The sequence below is a fragment of the Mustela lutreola genome, chromosome 10 (assembly GCF_030435805.1).
Source record: "Mustela lutreola isolate mMusLut2 chromosome 10, mMusLut2.pri, whole genome shotgun sequence".
In the NCBI taxonomy this organism is placed as follows: domain Eukaryota; kingdom Metazoa; phylum Chordata; class Mammalia; order Carnivora; family Mustelidae; genus Mustela; species Mustela lutreola.
In genome coordinates this window covers 121,043,677-121,055,087 of record NC_081299.1, presented here as the reverse complement: position 1 = coordinate 121,055,087, position 11,411 = coordinate 121,043,677, and positions in this window count along the sequence as shown.

Sequence of the window (11,411 nt, the reverse complement as noted above, 5' to 3'; positions counted from 1 at the left end):
GCCAAGAGTGTGAGGAAGGAAGTCTGAAAACACAAGTTAGCACGAGGTTTGGGCCCACTGTGCAGAGGCTGAATCGAGATCTCCTGCATCTGAGGTCAGGGCGAGTATCAGATGTTGCCTCAAGCTGGAGTTTGTGTCCATGACGGCCCCTTCCTGAAGTGGGTGGGGGCGTCATGAGGCCAGGGAGGTTTCCCTACACTGGGAGTTGTGAGCTGCTCCAAACTTCAAAGTTTCCTTCTTCAGGACAGTCGAGTACTATTGGATGGTTCCAGGATGCCCCATACAGAAAGACTCGAGAGCAGGGGCCTAAGCATGGATGCCGAGAAACGCCTACTCACCTTCCCATTGCCTGGTCGAGACAAGGCACGCTCAATCTGCGGGCTCTTGGGTGAGCTACCCAGAAGGCTGAGTTTAAGTGGACTTTCCTGAGGATGAGTCATAATGTGGGTTGATGGCCATGGAGACCTTGGAATGTGGCAGTAGCTAAGGGACTCTGCAGGATTCTCCAACCCGAAGGGTTTGACACAACTCCAACAAGGAAGCTTTCCATGTGGAGATGAGAGGTGTTCTGTCTGGTGCCTCAGGATAGCCCCATATGCTGGTCTTCGAACCCAGGCCTCTGAGGAGTGATACCTGGACACCAAAGCAAGAGTTCATAATAGGGCCTAGGGGCCTGTCTGGTTCAATCATCTGTCTCTGCGGATATCAGTCTGTGTGTCTGCATGGAGGTAGTAGTTGCTCAGCTGGTGTCATAATGCTCCTGTTTGTCCAGTGCGGCTTGCGGTAGTGGGATGTCCTTGGGGACCTTGAGGTTTCTACTATTTTGTAGAGTTGTGGCCAATGGAACGGGCAGTTTCTTAGGAGAGAGCAGGCACAGTTCTGTGGTGTGGCTCCAGAGACCCCAGCCTGGAGGCGGTGTGGGCCACGGCTGTGCAGACAGACATCCAAAAACCCAAACTCAGCTCAGGTTTGGGGCCGAGGTTATGGCAGGCCTGATCTACAGTCCGTGAGGGGAGCTCCTCTGGATATAAAAGAAGGGTGAGAGGGAGGCAGTCGCTCAGTCTTTTGTCTCTGGATATTTTGTCCACAATGGCCGTTTAATGTAGGAGTTGCCTCATGGGTCGTAGAAGTCTCCCTCTCTGGTAGTTTGTCCAGCCCCCAAGAGTTTGGGGTCATTCTGTGGGAAGGGAAGAGTCCTGTTTTATGCTTCATGTGTCCCCCCAGTAGAGGGATTCTGGAGCATAGCAGTGGGTACTGACAACTGGAATACTCGCTCTCTGGTTAAGCCTGGGGGCCTATGGATATGACAAGCCCCATATGCAGGATCTTGGTCCAGCCACTGAGAGGCCTTACTTTAATACGGGACTCACGCTACAGGTCACAATGCATGTCTGTGCCCTAGGCGGCCCTCAAGCACTGGCGTGGCCTTTCCGACAATGCAGGTTTTCCGACAATGCAGGTTTTCCCACATTGAACGTTGGACAACATGCCAACCACAAGGTTTCTGGCCATGGGGAAGGAGGAATTCTAATTTCTGCATCACGTTCACCCCTGGGCAGTGATTGGAGATAAGGTCTAGGTTCTGAAGCCTGAAAACCGAGGTTGGGAAGAGATGACGAACTACAGCCATAGCGGGTCCCTTGTGTCCAGGTTGGAGCCAGCTGTCTAGGTATCGTTTGGGATGTCTTGTCTCAGGCTGTGCCAGACAGGGCATTAGTATTCAGGGTAGGCTGTATAATTGCTTTACAGTCGAGTGGCATGCATTAGATAATCATTTGGGGTTTCTTATTAGCAGCATAGGGCAAAGTTTTTCTTCTGGAGGGCAGGCAGAGTGCTGCATTGTGGCTTCGGAATTCCCAAACTGGAGGGCCTGTGGGCCAGGAGAGTGAGGACGGAAGTCTGAGAACACAAGCTAGGCTTAGGTTTCGGGGAATGGACATGGCAGGCACACTCTGCAGAGCTGAATTGAGATCTCATGAGTCTGAAGTCAGGTCGAAGATCAGACTTTGGCTCAGGTTGGAGTTTCTGTCCATGTTGGCCCCTTCATGAAGGGGGGGGGGGCATTATGAGGCCATGGGGGTTTTCCCACTATTAGAGTTGTGAGATGCTCCAAACCATAAGGATTCCTTCTGTGGGACAATTAAGATTTGTTGGATGGCTCCAGGACGTCTCATATGGTATTTTTCCAGAACAGGGTTCTAAGCATGGATGCCTGGGCAGACAGCCTCAATTCCAATTGTCTCCTAGCAACAAGAAATGTTTGATCTGCTGGCTTGGGGTAGCATCAGAGGGGGCTGAGTTGGAATGGACTTTCCTGAGGATGGTCTTAAATGAGTTGAAATGGACTTACCTGAGGATGGTCTTAATGTTGGTTTGAGTCCATTGAGACCTTGGTATGGGGCAGTGGCACCAGGGCCCTGAAGGATTCTCCTAACCAGAGGTTATAACAAAGCTCCAATGAGCAAGTTTTCCATGGGGAGACGAGATTTGTTCTTATTGGTGCCTCAGGAAACCACCATTTGCTGGTATTGGAAATGAGGCCTCTGAGGAGAGATGCCTGGAAACCAAAGCAATGGATCTGATTAGGGCCTAGGGGCCTGTCCGGTTCAATATTCTTCTCTGGGGACATCTTTTGTCTGAGTGGAGGTAGTTGCTCAGCTGGTTTGAGATCACACCTGTTTGTCCTGGGCGGCCTACACATTGGGATGGCATCGGTAACTTTGGAGGTTTTTCCTAATTTGCAAGGTTGTGGCCAATGGAATGGGAAGAATTCTCTTGAAAGGGAAGCAAAGTCCTGAAGTGTGGCTCCAGGGACCCAAGTGTGGAGCGTGTGTGGTCCAGGGCTATTTGGACAAAAGTCTGAAAACACAAACTCCACTTAGGTTTGGGTCTGTAGGTATGGCTGGCCCGATATATAGACCGTGAGGAGAACTCTTCGGGATATGAACAAAGGGCGAAAGTGAGGTGCTTGCTCATGCTTATTTTTTTCTGGATATGTGTCACCGATTGCCGTGGAATGTCCGGGTGTCCTCATGGGCCATCGATGAGGCTCACTTTCTGGGGATTTGACCCAATCCCAAGAGTTTGGGGTCATTCTCTGGGAAGGGAGGAGGCCTTTCTGTTTTTATTTTTTTTTTTTTTTACCTCAGGTGGACCACCAAAAGAGGGATTCCACAGCAGAGTCCTGGGGAGGGGCGACTGGACAACCAGAACTCTGGTTAACATTGGGACCTAAGAACATGGCAAGCCCCGTATGTGGGCTCTTGGTCCAGACACTGAGAGGCCTTCCTTGAGCATAGGGCTCACATTGAGTTTCACAATGTGTTTTAGTGCCCAAGGAGCCCCTCAAGTCAGGGCGTGGCCTAATGTACCATGCTGGTTTCTCCTACACTGAACGTTGCACAATATGGCAACCACAAGTTATCTGGCCATGGGGAAGAAGGAGTTCTAATTTCTGCAACACTTTCACTCCTGGACTGTGATTGGATTTAAGGTCTAGGTTCTGAAGCCTGAAAACTGAGGTTGGGAAGAGATGAAGACCTAAGGCCATGGTGTGACTGATGTGCTCAGTGTTCGGCCAGCTGTTGAGTGTGGGTTGGGAGGTGCAGGCTCAGGCTGTGGCAGACAGGGAATTAGTGCCCAGGCTAGACTGTATCATTGGGGTGCAGTCGAGTTTCGTGCAGGTTGGTACTCATTTGTGGTTATTGGGTAGCCCCAGAGGGCAACGTTTTTCTTCTGGAAGGAAGACACAGTGCCACATAGTGGCTCCAGAATTCCCAAACTGGAAGGCTTGTGGGCCAGGAGTGTGAGGAAAAAATTCTGAGAACACAAGCCAGACTTCGATTTCGGGGTGAGGGGACGGCAGGAACCCTCTGCAGAGATGATTCGAGATCCCGTGTACCTGAAGACAGAGCTAGGATCAGACGTTGGCTCAGGTTGGAGTTTCTGTCCATGACGGCCCCTTCATGAAGGGGAGGGTGTCACGAGGCCATGGAGGTTTTCCCACGATGGGAATTGTGAGATGCTCCAAACCGCAATGATTCCTTCCGTGGGACAGTCGAGACCTGCTGGATGGCTCCAGGACATCCCATAAGGAAGTTATCCAGAGCAGGGTTCTAAGGATGGATGCCTGGGCAGCCTGCCTCCCATTCCAGGTGTCTCATAGCGCCAAGGCAAGTTCGATCTGCTGGATCTAGGGGAGTAACCGAGGCGGGTGTGTTGAAATGGGTGAGTTGAGGATCGGTCATAATGTGCATTTGTGTCCATGGAGACCTTGGAATGGGGTGCTTGATCCGGGGCCTTGAGGGATGTTCATAACCGGAGGTTTTGATGGAGCTCTAAAGAGTACGTTTCCTATGTAGAGAAGAGAATTGTTTTGATGAGTGCCTAAGGAATCTCCCATATGCTGGTATTGGAAACCAGGCCTCTGAGGAGAGATGCCTGGAAACAAAGGCAATGGATATGATTAGGGCCTAGGTGCCTGTCCGGTTCAATCTCTTCCCTGGGGATACGTGTCTATGGATCTGAGGGGAGGTAGTTGCTCGGCTTGTGTCAGATCGCCCCTGTTTGTCCTGGGCAGCCTATAATATTGGGAATGGCCTCGGGATTTTGGAGTTTCTCCTAATCTATAGGGTTGTGGCCAATGGAATGAACAGAAATCCCCTGGAGAGGGCAGGCACAGTTCTGAGTTTGGCTCTAGGGGCCCAGCCTTGAGGGTGTGTGGGCCAGGCCTGTGGGGACAGAAGTCAGAAAACACAAATTCCACTTAGGATTGGGGACATAGGTATGGCACGCCTAATCTACAGACCGTGATAACACTTCGGGATATGAAAAAGGGTGAGTTTGAGGTGCTTGCTCAGGTTTTGTCTCTGGATTTGTGTCAACAATGTGGGTTGTGGCCTCATGGGTTGTGGACGGCTTTCCTTCTCTGAGGATTTGACCCAATCCCAAGAGTTTGGGTACATTCTGTGGGATGGGAGGTGTCCTTTCTGTTTTTTTATTTTATTTTATGTACCTCATGTGTGCCAATAAAAGAGGGATTCCAGAGCAGAGTTCTTGGTAGGGACAACTGGATAACCCCACCTCTGTTTAAGTTTGGGGGCCTAGGGGAATGGCAAGTCCAATATGTGGGCTCAGACACTGAGAGGTCTTCCTTGAGGACAGGGCTCATGCTGAGGGTCACAATGCCTATTTGTGCCCAACAAGGCCCTCAAGCATGGGAAGGGACTCATGGGCCACGCTGGATTCTCCTACACGGAACGTTGGAGAATATGCCAACCACAAGGTTTCCGGCCATGGCGAAGGAAGAGTTGTGATTTCTGCATCACGTTCACCCCTGGACAGTGATTGGAATTTAGGTCTAGGTTCTGAAACCCGAAAACCGAGGTTGGGAAGAGATGAAGACCTAAGGACCTGATGGGTACAATGAGCTCAGTGTGTGGCTAGCTGTTGAGCGTAGGTCTGGAGGTGTGGGCTCATGCTGTGTCAGACAGGGCATTAGACAGGGTAGACGGTATATTTGGGGTGCAGTCGAGTGGCATTCAGTTGATCCTCATTCGGGTTTCTAGGTAGCTCTATAAGGCAACGTTTTTCTTCTGGAGGGCAGGCAGAGTGCTGCATTGTGGCCCCAGTATTGCCAAATTGTAGGGCTTTTGGGCCAGGGGTGTGAGGACGGTAGTCTGAGAACACAAGCTAGGCTTAATTTTTGGGGTTGAGGGCACAGAAGGCACACTCTGCAGAGCTGAATCAAGATCACATGCACCTGAAGCCAGGGCGGATATCAGACGTTTGCTCAGGTTGGAGTTTCTGTCCATGATGGCCCCTTTATAAAGTGGAGCGTCCCAAGAGGCCATGAAGATTTACCCACAATGGGAGTTGTGAGATGCACCAGTCTGCAAAGATTCCTTCTGTGGGACACTTGAGACCTGTTGGATGGCTCTAGGATGTCCCATATGGAACGACTCTAGAGTAGGGTTCTAAGGATGGATGCCTGGGCAGCCCGCCTCCCATTCTAGTTGTCTCCTAGCAACAAGGCAGGTTTGATCTGCAGGCCCTGGGGGAGAAACCAAGGGGGATGAGTTGACATGGACTCTACCGAGGATAGATCATAATGTGGGTTTAAGTCCATGGAGACCTTGGAATGGGGCGCTTGATCCGGGGCCCTGAAAGATTCTCCTAAACAGAGGTTTTTATAGAGCTCCAAAGAGTACATTTCCTATGTGGAGAAGAGATTTTTCTATGAGTGCCTCAGTAATCCCCCATATGCTGGTATTGGTAACCAGGCCTCTGAGGAGAGATGCCTGGAAACAAAAGCAATGGATCTTATTAGGGCCTAAGTGCCTGTCCAGTTCAATCTTATTCTATGGGGATATCTGTCTCTGGGTCTGAGTGGAGGTAGTTTCCTAACTTGTGAAAGATCATCCCTGTTTGTCCTGGGCAGCCAAAACTATTGGGATGGCCTCGGGGAGTTTGGAGGGTTCTCCTAATCTATAGGGTTGTGGCCAATGGAAATGGCAGAATTCCCCTGGAGAAGGAAGCCACAGTCCTCAGGTGTGGCTCCAGGGCCCCCAGCTTGGATGGTGTGTGGGCCAGGACTATGGGGACAGAAGTCTGAAAACACAAACTCAGCTTAGCTTTGGGGATGTATGTATGAAGGCTCGATCTACAGACCGTGAGAATTTTCCGGGCTATGAACAAAGGGCGAGTATGTGGCGTTTGCTCAGGCCTTTGTCTTGGATTTTGTGCCTACGGTGGCCGTGGAATGTCGGGGTGTCCTCAAGGGCCATGGACAAGTCTTTCTCTGGTGATTTGGCCTGATCCCAAGTGGTTGGGATCATTCTGTGGATGGGAAGAGTCCTTTCTGTATTTTTTTTTTTTTTTTACCTTAGGTGTCCCACCAAAGAGGGATTCCAGAGCAGTGCCCTGAGTAGGGGTGACTAGACATCTCTAACTCTGGTTGAGATTGGGGGACTAGGGGTTGGCAAGCCCCATATGTGGGCTGTTGTTCCAGTCACTAAGAGGCTTTACATGAGGATAGGGCTCACGCTGAGGGTCACAATGTGTGTTTGTGCAAATTGTAGCCCTCAGGGATAGGTGGGGCCTTATAGTCCATGCTGCTTTCTCCTACAATGAACATTGGACAACATGCCAACCACAAGGTTTCTTGCCATGGCGAAGGAGAAGTTCTGATTCTTGTATCACGTTCACTCCTGAGCAGTGCGTGGAGATAAAGTCTAGGTTCTTAAGGTGAAAACTGAGGTTGGGTAGAGATGATGGCCAAAAGCCATTGTGGGTTTGATATGCTCAGTGTACGGTCAGCTGTCTGGGTGTTGGACTGGAGGTCTGCCTTCAGGCTGTGTCAGACAGGGCTTTAGTGCACAGGCTAGATTGTATAATTGGGGTATGGTCGAGTGGCATGCAGGTTGTTACTCATTTGGCGTTTCTGGTTAGCCCTATAGGGCAACATTTTTCTTCTGGAGGGCAGGCAGAGTGCTGCATTGTGTCTCAAGAATTGCCAAAATGGAGGGGTGTGGCCAGGATTGTGAAGACGGAAGTCTGAGAACACAAGTTAGGCTTAGGTTTCGGGGCGAGGGCACAGCAGGCACACTCTCAAGTGCTGAATCGAGATCTCGTGCTTCTGAATTCAGGGCGCGGATCAGACTTTGGCTTAGGATGGAGTTTCTGTCCATGATGGCCCATTTATGAAGGTGTGGGGCATCATGAGGAAATGGAGGTTTTCTCACAGTGGGATTGTGTGATGCTTCAAACCACAAGGATTCATTCTGCGAGACAGTCAAGACAGGTTGGTTGGATTCAAGACGTCCCATAAAGAAATTCTCCAGAGCAGGGTTCTAAGGATGGATGCCTGGGCAGCCCACCTCGCATTCCAACTGTCTCCTAGTGACAAGGCAGGTTTGATCTGCTGGCTCTGGGTGAGCAGCCCCCGGCTGATTTGAAATGGACTCTCCTGAGGATGGATCATAATGTAAGTTTGTGTCCTTGGAGACCTTGGAATTGGGCCATGGTGCCAGCGCCCTGAAGGATCCTCCTAACCTGAGGTATTGACACAGCTCCAAAGAGCAAGTTTCTCATGTGGAGATGAGATCAGTTCTGATTGTTTCCTTAGGAAACCCCCATATTCTGATATTGGAAACCAGGCCTCTGAGGAGAGATACATAGAAACCAAAGCAATGGATCAGAAGTTGGCTCAGGTTGGAGTTTCTGTCCATGATGGCCCCTTTATAAAGGGGAGCATCTCATGAGGCCATGTAGGTTTTCCCACGATAGGAGTTGTGAGATGCTCCAATCTGCAAGGATTCCTTCTGCGGGACAGTCAAGACCTGTTGGAAGGCTCCCAGGACATCCCATATGGAACGGCGCCAGAGCAGGATTCCAACGATGGATGCCTAGAGAGTCTGCTTTGCATTCAAGTTGTCTCCTAGCGACAAGGCAGGTTTGATATTCTGGCTCTGGGGGAGTAATCAACGGGGCTGAGTTGAAATGTACTCTCCTGCCGAATGGTCATAATGCGGGTTTGTGTCCATGGAGACCTTGGAATAGGGCGGTGGCTCCGGTTACCTGAAGGTTTCTCCTAACTGGAGGTTTTTACAGAGCTCCAAAGGATAAGTTTCCCATGTGGAGACAAGATTTGTTCTGATTGGTATCTCTGGAATCCCCCATATGCTGGAATTGGAAAACAGGCCTCTGAGGAGAGATGCTTAGAAACAAAAGCAATGGAACCAATTACGTTCTAGGGGCCTGTCCAGTTTAATACCTTTCTCTTGGGATATCTGTCTACGGGTGAGTTGAGGTCGTTGCTCAGCTTGTGACAGATCACCCCTCTTTGTACTGGGCGGCCTACACTATTGGAATGGCCTCTGGGACTTTGGAGGTTTCTTCTAATCTGTAGGGTTGTGGCCAATGGATGGGAAGAATTTCCTTGGAGAGGGCAGGCACAGTCCTGAGGTGTGGCTCCAGGGGCCTCAGCCTGGAGGGTGTGTGGGACAGGGATATAAGGATAGAAGTCTGAAAACACGGTTTGGGGACGTAGGTATGGCAGGCCCGATCTACAGACTATGAGGAGAATTTATTGGGCTATGACCTAAGGGTGAGGCTTATGTCTCTGGATTTTGTGTCAATAGTGGCCGTGGAATGTCGGGCTGGCCTCATGGGCCATGGAGGAGTCTTTCTCTCTGGGGATGGCCTGATCCCAAGTGATTGGGGTCATTCTGTGGGTGGGAGGAATCCTTTCTGTGTTTACTTACCTCAAATGTCCCACCAAAGAGGGATTCCAGAGCAGAGCCCTGAGTAGGGGTGACTAGATGTCTCTATCTCTGGTTAAGATTGGGTGACTTGTGGCATGGCAGGCCCCATATGTGGGCTCATGGTCCAGCCACTGAGAGGCTTTACTTGAGGACAGGGTTCAAACTGAGGGTCCCAATGTGTGTTTGTGCCCACCGCAGCTCTTAAGCATGGGCAGGGCCTCAGGGACCCTACACTACCCTCAGGGGCCCTACTACTACTCCTGTAGGCCCTACAGGGGTCCTACACTGAACTTTGGATAAGATGCCAACCACAAGATTCTGGCTTGAGGGAAGGAGGAGTTAAGATTTCTGTATCACGTTCACCCATGGGAAATGAGTAGAGATAAGGTCTAGGTTTCTGTCGCCTGAAAACCAGGTTGGAAAGAGATGGCAACCTAAGGCCATGGCGGTTCAGATGTTCTCAGTGTACGGCAAGCTGTCTGGGTGTCAGTTGGGAATTCAGGCCTCAGCTTGTGTCAGACAGGGCATTAGTGCACAGGCTAGACTATATGATTAGTGTACAGTTGAGTGGCATGCAGGTTAATGCTCATTTGAGGTTTCTGGGTAGACCCATAGGGCAACGTTTTTCTTCTAGAGGGCAGGCAGAGTGCAGCACTGTGTCATCGGAAATCCCAAAATAGAGGGCGTGTGGTCCAGGAGAGTGAGGACGGAAGTCTGAGAACACTAGCTATGGTTAGGTTTTGGGGTGAGGGCACAGCAGGTACACTCTAAAGAGCTTAATCAGGATCTCGTGCATCTGAAGTCAAGGCGAAGATCAGCCGTTGGCTCAGGTTGGAGTTTCTTTCCATGATCCGACTTCATGAAGATTGGGGGCATCATATGACCTTGGAAGCTTTCCATGACATGAGTTGTGAGGTGGTCCATGAACAAGGACTCCTGTGGGACAGTCGACACCTGTTGGATGGCTCAAGGATGTCCCATAAAGAAAGACGCAAGAGCAGGGTTCTAAGGGTTCTAAGGATCTCTAAGGAGAGATGCCTGGAAACCAAAGCAATGGATCCGATAGGTGCCTAGGGGCCTGTTCGTTCCTTTTTACCTCTGGGGACATCAGTCTACGGGCCTGAGTGCCGGTAGGTGCTCAGATGGGCCCAGATTGCCCCATTTGTCCTGGGAAGCCACAACTATTGGGATGGCCTCAGGGACTTTGGAGGTTTATCCTCTTAGTAGGGTTGTGGCCATTGGAATGGGCACATACAATTCCCTTGGAGAGGGCAATCACAGTCGTCAGGTTTGGCTCCAGGGGCCGGAGCCTGTAGGGTGTGTAGGCCAGGGCTGTTTGGACAGTTGTCTGAAAACACAAACTCGGCTTAGGTTTCGGGTCATAGGTATGGCAGGACTGATCTACAGACCATGAGGAGAACTCTTCGGGATATGAAAAAAGGGCGAGTGTGAGGCTCTGCTCAAGTTTTTGTCTCTGGATATCGTGTCACTCATGGTCGTGAAATTTCCGGGTGATTTCATGGGAAATGGATGAGTCTTACTCTCTGGGGGTTTGGCCACGTCCAAATAGTTTGGGGTCATTCTGTGGGATGGAAGAAGTCCGTTGCTCTGTTGTTGTTGATTTGTTTTGTATTGTTTTTCAACCTCAGGTGTCCCACCAAATGAGGGATTCCAGAGTAGAGGCCTGGGTGGGGCGACTGGACAACCAGAAATATGGTTAAAAATTGGGGCCTAGGGACATGTCAAGCCCATTATGACATCTAATGATCCAGCCACTGAGAGGACGTACTAGAGGACAGGACTCACGCTGAGGGTCACAATGCGTGTTTATGCCCTCCTCGCACTCAAGAATGGGCGGGGCCTCAGGGTGAATGCTGGTTTCTCCTACACTGAACGTTGGACAACATGCCAACCAAAAGGTTTCTTGCCATGGGTAAGGAAGAGTTCTGATTTCTGCATCACAGACACCGCTGGGCAGTGCTTGGAGATAAGCTGTAGGTTCTGAAGCCTGAACACTGAGGTAGGGAAGAGATGATGACCTAAGGCCATGGCGGGTCTGATGTGTTCAGTGTGCGGTCTGCTGTCTGGGTGTTGGTCACGAGGTCCGGGCTCAGGTTGTCAGACAGTGCATTGGTGCCCAGGTTAGAC